Raw genomic sequence first — 14573 nt, forward strand, 5'->3', positions numbered from 1 at the left:
TTTCCTGACGACATTACTCATATTCCTCAAGTGAAAATAATGTGCACATCCTCTATGTCAATTCATGTTCTTCTTTTATGGGTTCCTCGCCTATTTTTCTTTGCTTTCTGTACAAGTTTTCTCAGCCTAGTGCCATGATCCCAAATTTACAGCTCCCGCCACACAAAAAGATATAAACAGTTGGAGCATTGGAATGTCACTGCCTACATGTTCCCCTCCATGTAACACACTACTCTGATCTAGAAATGTATTTTGTTGTCTTTGCAGTTTCTGAAATATCCAACCCAACAGCATAGTGGGGGAACATTTATGAATAATCCTATGGCAATTCAAAGAGTAGACTGACCAGCATCTTCTCAAGGGCGCAGTTATGGATGATTAATAAATGCGGCTTTGCTAGCAACATCCACATCCTATAAATTAATGATAAAAAGATTCTCATAGTCCTGGGTGTTCTAGTTCTACTAAAGTCCAATCATTCATTAAGATTTAACAATCTATCTGAGACAACACAACAGCTTGTGAAAGGTAGTAACTGTATAGTATAGGCATATCTGACCAGAACATTGAAAGCAACACATAAACGAGCTGGAGGAACTCAATGAGTCAGGTAGCATCTGTGGAGTTAAGTGGACTGTCTCCAGAACATCTAAATTATCTTGTTTCATTAGCAGATGAGCTGTTTGAGAGTACTATTCCATTTTAAACAGGTAATTTAAATTCATTAAGCATTGTCTCCTGAAAATTATTGTCTAACCTTCCTTCACCCCTTTTTTTTTCTCAAGGATGCTAACACATAGCTTCATGTTTTGAGGCTTGTAAGAACTCACGAATCCATACCTTGAAGGCTGGAAACACCAGAAAACCATGTGCTCTTGCACTCACTAATTTGTTAACATGCCAACCAAGTCATCTAAATCTATATTTCAAGCAAAGTTCTCTGGTACAAAGACATTGTGCAGAAAACGAAATTATAGAGTTGACAAGTTGTGGGCTTCAGCGGATTATCCAACTCAGCTAAGTACCACATCCATACTTTGCATTAACTTTCGTAATTTTACTTTTGGCATTAATTTTTTTCAAGCCTTCAATTGTCTTACTTCTATTTTTGCAATTTCTTAAGCAAATTCTTACAGTGTGCATAAAATTATGAGAGGTGTAATTAGGGTAGATAGAGTCTTTACTCCACGGTGGGGATGTCAAATATTGGAGGGCTTAGCTTTAAGGTAAGACGTGGAATGTGTAAAAGAGATTTAGGAATCATTTACAGGAGAATGTTTGCAGATGCTGGAAATCCAAAGAAACACACACAAAATGCAGGAGGAACTCAGCAGGTCAGGCAGCGTCTATGGAAATAAGTAGATAGTCAACATTTCAGGCCATGACCCTTCTTCAGGACTGAGAAGGGTGCCAGAATAAAAAAGATAGGGGGAGGTGAAGGAGGCCATCTGGAAGGTGATAGATGAAGCCCAGTGGGTCAAGGGCTGGAGAAGAAGGAATCTGATAGGAGAGTAGAGTAGACCATGGGAGAAAGGGCATGAGGAGGGGACCCAGGGGGAAGTAATAGGCAAGTGAGAAGTAAAAGGTCAGAGTGGGGAATGGAGGGAGGGGAGGAATCTGTTTACTGGAAGGAGAAATTGATATCCATGCTGTCCGGATAGAGAGTACCCAGATGAAATGTAAGCTTTAGCTCCTTCACCCTGAGGGTGGCCTCATCTTGGCATCATTTATTTTTCACAGCAACTGGTAGGTGCCCAGAATTTGCTGCCAGAGGAAGTAGATACAAACACAACATTCAAGAGATGTGCAGACAGAGAGGGAATAGAGGAATATAAACCACGTGCAAGCAGATAGGAATTAGTGTAGACAAGCATGATGCTCAGCACAGATGTTATGGACCAAAAGGGCACTCCTGTCCTGAAATGTTCAATGTTCAATGTCCTAATTCTAACCTGATTATTTCAGTTACTTTCTTAGGGCATGGGCGTGGGGTATGTCTCAGGGTACTGCTGGCTTAAAAACCTGCCTTCCGTTCCTAAACCAAATTAAATATTTCACATATTATCAAATAACAGTGAATATTTAAGATCTGTTGCTCAGAAGAAATTTATTATCCATTTTTTGAAAGTTAGTTGCTGTTATGTTTTGTAACTCTAGAAACTGCACAGACTGAAGGAAGCTGCAGAAGGTTGTAGTCAGCTCTGTCTGGGGCACTAACCTACAAAATACCCAGGACACCTTTAGGGAGCGGTGTCTCAGAAAGGCGGCATCCATTATTAAGGGCTTCCAGCACCCAGGGCATGCCCTTTTCTCACTGTCACCATCAGTTAGGAGGTACAGAAGCCTGAAGGCACACACTCAGCTATTTAGGGACAGCTTCTTCCCCTCTGTCATCTGATTCCTAAATGGACATTGAAGCTTTGGACACTACCTCACTTTTTTTAATATACAGTATTTCTGTTTTTGCACATTTTTAAAATCTATTCAATATACATAATTGATTTACTAGTTTATTTATTGTTACATTTTATTTTATTTTATTTATTATTTTCTTTCTCTCTGCTAGATTATGTATTGCATTGGACTGCTGCTGCTAAGTTATCAAATTTCAGGTCACATGCCAGAGATAATAAACCTGATTCTGATTATCAAAAGTAAAAAAACAAAGGAGCTGGGATCTGCTTAGTTTTTCTTTAGCGAGATGCTCACATATGACACTGTGGTATAATGTTGTACAGAAACACCAATGTCTTTGAACGGAAAATCCTACAAAAGTTAGTGAATTTGGCCCAGAACATCACAGGTAAAGCACTTCCAGCCATTGGGCTTATCTATATGAAAGGCTTTCTTAGGAAAGTAGAATCCATAATCGGAGATCCTCACCACACAGACCATGCTCTTTTCTTGCTGGTGCCATTTTGTAGAAGGTACAAGAGCCTCAGGATTCACACCACCAGGTTCAGGAACAGTTACTACCCCTTAACCATCAGGCTCTTGAACAAAGTGGGATAACTACACTCACTTGACCATCCATTGAGATGTTCTCACAACCAATGGCCTCACTTAAAGGACTCTTTATCTTGTTATTTCATGTTCTAGTTATTTATTGCTATTTATTTATATTTGCATTTGCACAGTTTGTTGTCTTCTGCTCTCTGGTTGATCTTTCACTGATCGTGTTATAGTTACTAATTTATAGACTTGCTGAGTATGCCCACAGGAAAATGAATCTCACAGATGTATGTGATGACATATTTGTACTCTGATAATAAAATTTACTTTGAACTTTGAATATTCATGTACTTCTTACATATAACCCATAATAATGAATTATGTAAACAAAGAATATTTAATTTTACAATACATTTACAATATTACTCAAATATTACTGAAATATTAAATGCACTCCAGTTGCCTTACATCCTTCACTGTACTGATGAAAATTAAACTAGCCTATCTAATTTCTCCTCATAGCCAAGCTTTGCTTGTTCCATCAACATTCCTGCTACAACATTCTACACCCTCTGGATGAATCATATCATTAACTACATTAGTAATGAGAATCATTCAAATAAATTATGGTTATCAAGTCAAGTCAAGTCAACTTTTATTGTCATTTCGACCATAACTGCTAGTACAGTGCATAGTAAAAATGAGACAACGTTTTTCAGGACCATGGTGTTACATGACACAGTACAAAAAACTAGACTGAACTATGTAATTAAAAAAACACAGAGAAAGCTACACTAGATTACAGACCTACACTGGACTGCATAAAGTGCACAAAAATAGTGCAGGCATTACAATAAATAATAAACAGGACAATAGGGCAAGGTGTTAAATCCAGGCTCTGGGTATTGAGGAGTCTGATAGCTTGGGGGAAGAAACTGTTACATAGTCTGGTCGTGAGAGCCCGAATGCTTTGGAGCCTTTTCCCAGACGGCAGGAGGGAGAAGAGATTGTATGAGGGGTGCATGGGGTCCTTCATAATGCTTTTTCCTTTGCGGATGCAGCGTGTAGTGTAAATATCCGTGATGGCAGGAATAGAGACCCCGATGATCTTCTCAGCTGACCTCACTATCCGCTGCAGGGTCTTGCAATCCGAGATGGTGCAATTTCCGAACCAGGCAGTAATGCAGCTGCTCAGGATGCTCTCAATACAACCCCTGTAGAATGTGATGAGGATGGGGGGTGGGAGATAGACTTTCCTCAGCCTTTGCTGGGCTTTCTTTGCTATGGAGCTGGTGTTGAGGGACCAGGTGAGATTCTCCATCAGGTGAACACCAAGAAATTTGGTGCCCTTTACGATCTCTACTGAGGAGCCGTCAATGTTCAGCGGGGAGTGGTCGCTCCGTGCCCTCCTGAAGTCAACAACCATCTCTTTTGTTTTGTTCACATTAAGAAACAGGTTGTTGGCTCTGCACCAGTCCGTTAGCCGCTGCATCTCCTCTCTGTAAGCTGACTCGTCGTTCTTGCTGATGAGACCCACCACGGTTGTGTCATTGATGAACTTGATGATATGGTTTGAGCTGTGTGTTGCAGCACAGTCGTGGGTCAGCAGAATGAACAGCAGTGGACTGAGCACACAACCCTGGGGAGCCCCCGTGCTCAGTGTGATGACATTGGAGATGCTGCTTCTGATCCGGACTAACTGAGGTCTCCCAGTCAGGAAGTCTAGGATCCAGTTGCAGAGGGAGGTGTTCAGGCCCAGTAGGCTCAGCTTTCCAATCAGTTTCTGAGGGATGATTGTTATCAACTTAGATTGAGGTAAAACATTAAAGCATTCTATCAATTTTAATTTCAGAAACAAATGTTGCCTAGGTTTGGTGGCTCTATATGTTTGCATTTATTTTGGAAGCAATCTCCTTGGGTGGTGTGGAAGATTTGGACCTCCCATTTTTAGACTGCCTTGCTTTGAAAGGTCACTAATGTTCCTGAATAGGTTAAGACCAATAATTTGAAAGGCTAAGCCCTTGGTTTAAATTGTCACCATGCAGTGACATTTAGCATCTGTCATTGTCTGTTGATAAATACTTTAATTTTTAAAATTACGTGATCTTCTCTTGTGCCATGAATATTGATGTAGATGGACAGCTATGGTTGGTGAAATCACATACTCTTTCATTTGTTGTCTCAGCGGAAATCACTGTTAAAGATTTGTTAAAATAGATGAATATAGTGAAGAAAAATAATTCTCTCATTGAAAGAATAAAATGATGAAATATTTGCAGATGCTTTTAAGGAGATCATGATTGAAGATAAAAAAAACTCAAGCAATTTGTTTCAGTAGAACAGATATTTTTTTCCCATTTTTCTTCCTTTATTCCATGCTAGGCTAAATTGGTGGCTGTGTTTTCCCTTCAGTTGAATTTACAATGTATGTAAATAAAAGCAAACAACTTACAACAGGATTTCTTCCACCAGTCAATAAAATGTGACTGATAAGAATGCCACCTTAACTTCACATTCCAGTCTATCCGGTAACCTGTCACTCTTTTCTCATCAAGAATCTATCTGACACAGATTTTGAAATATTCCAAGATTCTATTTTATTGCGCTTTGAGGTGAGTTTCAAGGACTCATGTTTCTTTATGATTCTTACCCACCCAAGATGTAGGTGGAGATAGATAACCAGAAGTTTCACTGCCCTGATAAAGGTCTCAACCCAAAATATCAGCCATTCCTCTGTCTCTGCAGATACTGACTGACCAACTGAGCCCCTTCAATAGTTTGTATTTTATCCCAGATTACAGCTTTTGCAGTCTCGTGTGTTCCTTACCAGAATATCAGTTGTTGTACCTGTGGGAATTAAAATAAGAAAATGATATAAATATTCAAATTGATTCCTAAAGAGACTACACAGTTTTTGGTTTTAACTACATGATGCAAAGCCAATTGTTAACTGTAATCCCATTAAAACATGAGTTCAATTGATTATAAACCAAGATGTCACTTGGTGACTTGTAATTCTCCAAAGCTTAACCTTATCTTTGCTAAGACAGAACTCACTGGTACTTTGAACAATAGGAAGAGTAATCTTTAGTTAAAATAAATCCACAGCAGCAACTTTAATTTAAAATCTAATTACATTTTTCCCAATTCTTGGAGCACAATCTTAAATACTTAGCCACTATATTCATACTTAAATACAACTTTGAAACTTTGACCCCCATAACGGGCTCTGAATACAAATTTCATGTGATGCTTCCAGAATACATGCCAAAAAGTATCCAGTTAAAGTATTCAAAATCAAAAAATAGGAATTGTATCTTTCAAGTAATATTGGTCTATTGGTCTATTTACCCGCAATGAAAAGCAATTAGTAAATCCAAAACAGAATTGACTGGGTAGAAGGCATTCATCAAAATATGTAATATACCCAAAAACAAGACAACAAGGGGTTACTACATGTTACCTCTATGAATAGAATGTGATTTTATTGAATCAATAATTCAGGCGCTTTTAAAAAGCAGATCAACAAACAAAATGATTGCTGCATTCTTAAACATTCATAATCAACACTTACACAGACTTTCATGCAAGCTGAAATTTCAGCAGCCCCTTGTTTTTCTCTTGCTTGACAATACTTGTGCTCATCTTTCATCTTTCCGCTTTAGTGTTGGTTTCAACTTTAAGTTTCTTCTCTGTTGCCTTTTGATCCAAGTCTTCTGGACTGATCAAAAACAACAGCAACACACAATTTCTCGTACCTCTTATCACTTGTCAGATTATTTGCTTTATCTGACCTGAGCTTCTCATTTGTATCTATCTAGATCAATTCTTGTGCCTCCCAAGGAGATGCTTCATTTTCTCTGTTCTTCACAGCACTTTCCTTGAAGATGACTCTTAACCGCAACTGTCCTTTCTCCATTGGTGGATACATATGCCATTCCCTACTCATTTATGGCTCCTTCTTTAATACAAAAGCTGGCCAGATGGTTGGACCATGACATTCTGTTAATTACAACATTATCATAATCCTGCTGTGATCATTGCTTCAGTGAGATTCTCCATTTTTCAAAGTAAAGGAATACTTCAAAGTCAAAGTCAATTTAATATCAAAGTACATACAGTAAATGTCACATATACTAACTTGAGGTAATTTTCTTGCAGGTATTTATAGCAAATAATGAAATACAGTAGAATTTATGAAGAACTGTATAAAAAAAAGACTGACAAATAACCAAGGTGCAAAAGAAAACAAAATGTGCAACTAAAATAAAATATTAAGGAATTGAGAAAATTAATTGTAAAGTTCTTAAAATCACTTCAGAGTTGAGGTGAGTGAAGTTATCCATGCTAGTTCAGGAGCATAGTGGTTGTAGAGTAGTAATTGTTTCTGAACCTGGTGGTATGAGACCTAAGGCTCTTGTAACTCCTGCCCAAAGGCAGCAGCAAGAAGAGAACGTGACCTAAATGGTGGGGGTCTTTGATGATGCATGATACTTTCTCAAGGCAGCACTCCTTGTAAGTGTGCTCACCAATGGTGGGGAGGGCTTTCTTTGTGATGGACTGGGCTGTAACCATCCCTTTCGGTAGACTTTTTCTGTCCCTGGGCACCTGTGTTTCTATACCAAGCCATGAAGCAACTAGTTAGGATATTGTGCATCTATTGAAGTTTGTCGAAGTTTTAGACCTGACATGTCTAATCAATGAGAAGTTTTAAGAAAGTAGAGGTGCTGCCATGCTTTCTTTTTTGATGGCACTTGTGAAATGATACGATAACTCTTAGAAATTGAAATTTACCAACCCTTTTCGTCTTCAGTCCTCAGATAGGACTGACTGATGGACCTCTGGCTTCTTCCTCTTGTCGTCAATTATCAGCCCTTTGGTATTTGTGATGTTGAGAGGTTGTTTATTTATTTATTTATTTATTTTTGAGAAACAGTGTGGAATAGGCTCTTCTGGGCTTTCAAGCCACGCAGTCCAGCACCCCCCAATTTAACCCAAGCCTAATCTCAGAATAATTTAAAATAACCAATTAACCTATCAAGCAGTACGTCTTTAGACTGTGGGAGGAAACTGGAGCATCCAGAGGAAACCCACATGGTCATAGAGAGACCATACAAGCTCCTTACAGACTGGGGTGGGAATCAAACCCAGCTTGCTGACATTGAAAAGCTTTGTGCCAACCACGACTCTACCTGTTGTGGCACATTCGACCAGATTTTCAATTTCCCTGCAATATGCCGATTTGCCACCAACTATGATTTGGTCAACAGCAGTGGTATGGTCAGCAAACTTAAGTATGTCATTGGAGTTGTACTTAGCCACGCAAAGTGAGTAGAGCAGGGGTTAAGCACACAGCCTTGGGGTGCACCTGCACTGATGGTGATTGTGGAGGAGATATTATTGCCCGTCCATACATATTGAGATCTGGAAATGAGGAGATCACGAATCCAGTTGCACAGAGGTATTGAGGCAAAGGTCTTGGAGCTTAATAATTACTTTCAAGAAGATGATAATGTCAAGGTACAGTGGTGCCGATCGAATTAAATTCAGCCTTTGCTTGAATCTTCGGAAACAGCTCTATATACATATTTAATATCTTTATTTTTCCCTTTCAGGGTTCTTTTGAAGACCCTGACCTGGAGTTACACACTGACTACAGTTCTTTGCGGGAATGGGACCCGCTCTGGGAGTTTCAGGGCTGGCCGTTGTTCAGCACGCCAAAAGCTCGGCCTCAGTACTTGGCTGAGCTTTGCAAGCCTAGGATCTCGGGCCTCTGGAGACGGGTGGATCGAGGGTCGGTGTCACGACAGGAGAACCATGTGGCATCGGGGGAATCGGAATATCTTTGGCTGTGTGCCCAGAGAATTGTGATCTTTGGGCACAGAGCTTGAGAAAAGCGACGTGGCGTACTTCTAACATCGTAAACCAGTGAGCTGTTTGTTATGTCTCCCCGCTCGCTGGGAAAATGAGGACACCTCTTTCTCTCTTATTAGGGAGAGAGAGAGAGAGCCTGTGATATGTCGAAAGCCGGGTGAACAATGTAGTCTTTGGGGTAAATGCAAGTCTGTGTCTTTACTGTTGCTCTGCTTGAGTGCTCGGTGCCGGGCGCCGATTCTTTTTTTTTGCAGTTGGGGGGAGGGGGGATTGTTGATTGTTGCTGCTTCTGCATGGGAGAGAGGGGAGCTGGCGGGGGGCTTCAGGATTCTAACATTTGACTGTCGTTCATTCTTTGGGGCGCTCCTCTGTTTTCGTGAAAGTTTGCAAAGAAAAAGCATTTCAGGATGTATATTGTATACATTTCTCTGACATTAAATTGTACTTCTGAAACCTTTGAAATTGATATAAATTCATTATAGCGGAGACCTCATCTCACACAATACAGTGTTGAGATTATATGAGGACTTATAGCCAAATGCCAGTCAATGAAGCTTGCCAAGTATCCATAGCTGATAGATCTCTTTACTTCAGTTTGTCCCTTGTTTTCCTTGTGGACATCATTATCATTATGTGCCATGTCATATGGCATAGCTGGACATGGTCTTCTGTCTGTGTTTAATCTTGCTGTGGGGAAGAACCTCTTAATACTACTGCTCTTATTCTTTTTTCTATCCATGACAGGATTGTTCTTTGCAAATTTTTCTACAGAAGTGGTGTGCCGTGGCTTTCTTTTGGGCAGTGACTTTACAAGACGGTAACCCCAGCCGTTATCAATACTCTTCAGAGGTTGTCTGCCTGGCATCAGAGGGCGCATAACCAGGACTTGTGATGTGCACCAGTTGCTCATCCCCCATCTGCTCCCACAGTTTCACATTACCCTGATTAGGGGACTAAACAGGTGCTACACCTTGCCCAAGGTGACCAGCAGGCTAGCAAAGGGAAGGAGTACCTTACTCCTCCTTTGGTAGAGAGCTGTCTCCACCCCTCCACCTGCCTTGGTTGACAGGTGATGGTTCTCTCTATGAACAGTGCCTGTGCTTTCTTTTATTAGCAATTTATGCTATGAGGTATATGAGTCTCCTATAAAAATACATAATCTCCATCTATGTCCCTTTCCCATTTTCATTTCTACATTGGCTTCTGCCTCCCTATCTTATTAATGGTAGCCACTTGAGGATCCTGTTTAGTGAAGCAGATTGCATAGTGATTTGGCAATCTGTCTTTAGAGAAGTGTCTTAACCAGCTGAAAGTCAGGACTATGGTGAAGGCAGAAGGTAAGGTGTATATGCTTACATCATCTGCAGCTCGTAAATCATGAGAGATTGAGATAGAAGGTCAAAGTGGGATGTGCGAAGGCGGATTGTGTGTGTGCACTCCCTAGTGATTCACTGTGTGACTGGAACACTTTTGGGCCACTCACACAGAGGACCTCACTCCACCTTACCTGCAGCCTCTTCGCAATTAGATGACCATGCTCACTTGCACTCTCCGACACAGTGCTAGTTATTATCAGAATTGTATCCTTCCACCAGTTTTAGAGGCAAAACAACTTACATTATTTTGCCAAAAGGTAAGAACAACTTCGCTGGTGCTCGTGTGTTTACAACTCATAAAGTTCATCTCTGTGGCCAGCAATAGAGCAGCTACCACTGAAACTGAGTTTAGGGCAGTTCCAGGACAAATTTTACGTGTGCCTTTTACTGTTATAATGGGCACATCTCACTTGATCATGACAGGTAAATGTTATTCAACATGTTGGAAGTTTTATGTACTTCACTGTGTCCTTTATTATGTTTACTCGGTTTGTTACCTTGTGGGGCAACTAGGCATCAGGCAGCCTGTCAGTTTATCTTAGTTGTGACTTTTATTTTGTGCTGCCCCCAGCCCCCAAACCCCAACCCCTTCCCGCCATTTTTATCTAGCTACTGCTTCTTCACATGCGTTCCTGCAAATGATAGCAACGCATCTGTTGGAGGCAATGTCATGTATTTGATCTTTCCTGACCATCTGCACAATGATTAGAATATTAGAAAGTTTTTGACAAGAAGAGGCTATTTGGCCCATCAAAATTGCTTAATTCTTATTCACATAGTGTGTTGAAATAACTATCGACTGTAGATTTGGAACTCTCTAAGGTACCACTCTCAACTACACAACTAGATAGTTTGTTCCATGTGTCCACAACTTGCTGTGTAAAGAAATGCTTCCTGATGTTAGCCTGAAATTTCCTTTTAACCAGTCTCCAGCTTTGGCCCTGTGTCCTTGATGATGGATTAATTTTGAAGAAGCAGCTGGCTACTGTTTCTATCTGACGATAGATAAGTCCCCTGGTCCTGATGGAATGCATCCCAGTGTACTGAAAGAAATGGCAGAAGTTATAGTAGAGGCTTTGGTGATAATTTTCCAAAATTCTCCGGACTCTGGGTAGGTCTGGGTAGACTGAAAGATGGCGAACGTCAAGCCACTGTTCAAAAAAGGACGTAGGGAAAAGGGTAAGTAACTATAGGCCAGTTAGTTTAACACCTGTAGTTGGGAAAACGCTTGAAGCTAGCATTGAAGAAGAAATAGCGAAGCATCTGGAAAGAAATGGATCCAACAGGCAGATGCAGCACAGATTCAGCAAAGGCAGGTCCTACTTGACAAACTTACTCGAGTTCTTTGAGGATATAATGAGTGCAATGGATAGAGGAGAACAGATAGATAGATAGATAGATAGATAGATAGATACTTTATTCATCCCCATGGGGAAATTCAACTTTTTTTCCAATGTCCCATACACTTGTTGTAGCAAAACTAATTACATACAATACTTAACTCAGTAAAAAAATATGATATGCATCTAAATCACCATCTCAAAAAGCATTAATAATAGCTTTTAAAAAGTTCTTAAGTCCTGGCGGTAGAATTGTAAAGCCTAATGGCATTGGGGAGTATTGACCTCTTCATCCTGTCTGAGGAGCATTGCATCGATAGTAACCTGTCACTGAAACTGCTTCTCTGTCTCTGGATGGTGCTATGTAGAGGATGTTCAGAGTTATCCATAATTGACCGTAGCCTACTCAGTGCCCTTCGCTCAGCTACCGATGTTAAACTCTCCAGTACTTTGCCCACGACAGAGCCCGCCTTCCTTACCAGCTTATTAAGACGTGAGGCGTCCCTCTTCTTAATGCTTCCTCCCCAACACGCCACCACAAAGAAGAGGGCGCTCTCCACAACTGACCTATAGAACATCTTCAGCATCTCACTACAGACATTGAATGACGCCAACCTTCTTAGGAAGTACATTCAACTCTGTGCCTTCCTGCACAAGGCATCTGTGTTGGCAGTCCAGTCAAGCTTCTCATCTAACTGTACTCCCAGATGGATGTTATTTACTAGGATTTCCAGAAGGCATTCGATAAGATGCCGCATATGAGACTTATCCATAAGATAAGGATGCAGAGAGTTGGGAGTGATGTATTAGCACGGATAGAGGATTGGTTAACTAATAGAGAGCAGAGAGTTGCGATACATAGCTGTTACTCTGGTTGGCGATCAGTGGTCAGTGGTATGCCGCAGGGGTCGGTACTGGGCCCGCAACTGTTCACAATATACATTACAGGGGACCAACGTAGTGTATCTAAGTTTGCTGATGATACTAAATTGAGTGGAAAAGCAAATTGTGCAGAAGATACGGAGAGTCTGGAGAGAGATATAGATAGGTTAAGTGAGTGGGCAAGGGTCTGGCAGATGGAGTACAATGTTGGTAGATATGAGGTCATCCACTTTGGAAGGAAAAATGAAAGAGCAGATTATTATTTAAATGGTAAAAGATTGCTGCATGCTGCTGTGCAGAGGGACTAGGGAGTGCTTGTGCACGAATCACAAAAGGTTGGTTTGAAGGAGCAGCAGGCTATCAAGAAGGCAAATGGAATGTTGGCCTTCATTGCCAGAGGAATTGAATTTAAGAGCAGGGAGGTTATGCTGCAACTGAACAGGGTACTGGTGAGGCCGCACCTGAAGTACTGCATGGAGTTCTATTCTCCTTACTTGAGGAAGGAAGTACTGGCTTTGGAGGTGGTGCAGATGAGGTTCACCAAGTTGATTCCAGAGATGAGGGGGTTAGACTATGAGGAGAGATTAAGCCGCATGGACTGTACTCAGAAGAAGACATTATAGAAGCATCTAAAATTATGAAAGGGATAGATAAGATAAAGGCAGCAAAGTTGTTTCCTCTGATAGGTGAGACTAGAACTAGGGGACAAAGCCTCAAGATTCAGGGGAGTAGATTTAGGATGGAGATGAGGAGGAACTGCTTTTTCCAGAGAGTGGTGAATCTGTGGAATTCTCTGCTCAATGGAGGAGTAGAGGCTACCTCAGTGAGTATATTTAAGACAAGATTGGATAGATTTTTGCTTAGTATGGAAATTAAAGGTTATGGGGAAAAGGCAGGTGGGTGGAGATGAGTCCATGGTCAGATCAGCCATGATCTTATTGAATGGCGGAGCAGGCTCGAGGGGCCAGATGGCCCACGCCTGCTCCTATTTCTTATGTTCTTATGGCATTCACCTTACAGGCATCCTTAATGATTTTGAACACTTCTGTCATGTCTCTTCTCATTCTATGTCTACTTAGGCTAAAGAATTTTAATTCTTTCAATCTTTCTTCATAGCTCATACCTTGCAGATCTGGAATGAGTCTAGTCACCCTTCTCTGAACTCTCTCCAGTGCCTTCACATCTCTCACACAATATTGAGACCTAAATTGTACAGAGTACTCAAGGTGTGGCCTCACAAAAGCATTAGACAGCTCAACAAGAATGTCTCTAGACCTGAATTCCATTGAGTGTATTATATAGCCCAACATTCTATCAGCCTTCTTCATCGCCTCTGTGCATTGTCTAGATGTTGATAATGATGAGTCTACCAGGACACCAAAATCCCTTTCATACAATGCACTTTCTAACACAAGCCCCCCCTATTGTATACTTATATCTAATATTTCAACTTCCTATATGTAATACTTAACATTTACTTACATTAAAATTCATCTGCCATCTATCTACCCACATCTGGATTTTGTTTAGATCTAACTGTATTGATTCTGTTGCCTGAATGTTATCAGCCTGTCGCCCTAATTTTGTGTCATTGGCAAATGTTACTAGTTTATTTCTTATGTGCTTTTCCAAATCGTTAATGTAAATTTAGAACAGCAATGGCTCCAAAACTGATCCCTACAGAACCCCTCTTTTAACTTCTTCTAGGTGTGAAAGTGACCTTCTCACCATAACTCATTGTTCTCTGTTTTGAGCAAATTCTGCAACCATTCACACACCTTATCCTGAATCCCTATCTCCTGTAATTTGATTATTAACCTCTCGTGGGGTACTTGTCAAAAGCTTTCTGCACGTCCATCTAAGTGATATGAATCGCTCTATTGTTATCATAAATGTTAGTTACCTCTTCATGGAAGTCCAGCATATTAGTAAAACATGATTTCCTCTTTCTGAACCCATGCTGGCTTTCTGCTAACATGCCTGTTCTTATCAGGTAATTTTCCATCTCATTCTTTATTATTGTTTATGTTATCATGTCTACGATACACATTGAGTTTACTGGGCCATAGTTACCAGGGTCAGGGCTGTCAACCTTCTCATATACAGGGATAAGGTTAGCTCATTTTCAGTCCTTAGGGATTTCACCTTT

At 40.6% G+C, this 14573-nt stretch overlaps 1 long non-coding RNA gene across 1 annotated transcript in view; it reads left to right on the forward strand.

The window, feature by feature from the left end:
• Positions 1-870, forward strand: part of LOC140714881 (uncharacterized) — a 233908-nt gene extending 233038 nt beyond the window's left edge. Inside the window, exon 3 of the long non-coding RNA XR_012096017.1 lies at positions 786-870. This is a non-coding gene — a long non-coding RNA (uncharacterized lncRNA). The remainder of the gene's footprint in view (positions 1-785) is intronic.
• The last annotated feature ends 13703 nt before the right edge of the window (positions 871-14573 follow it).

Source organism: Hemitrygon akajei, chromosome 22 (genome assembly GCF_048418815.1).
Source record: "Hemitrygon akajei chromosome 22, sHemAka1.3, whole genome shotgun sequence".
NCBI classification, from domain to species: Eukaryota; Metazoa; Chordata; class Chondrichthyes; order Myliobatiformes; family Dasyatidae; genus Hemitrygon; species Hemitrygon akajei.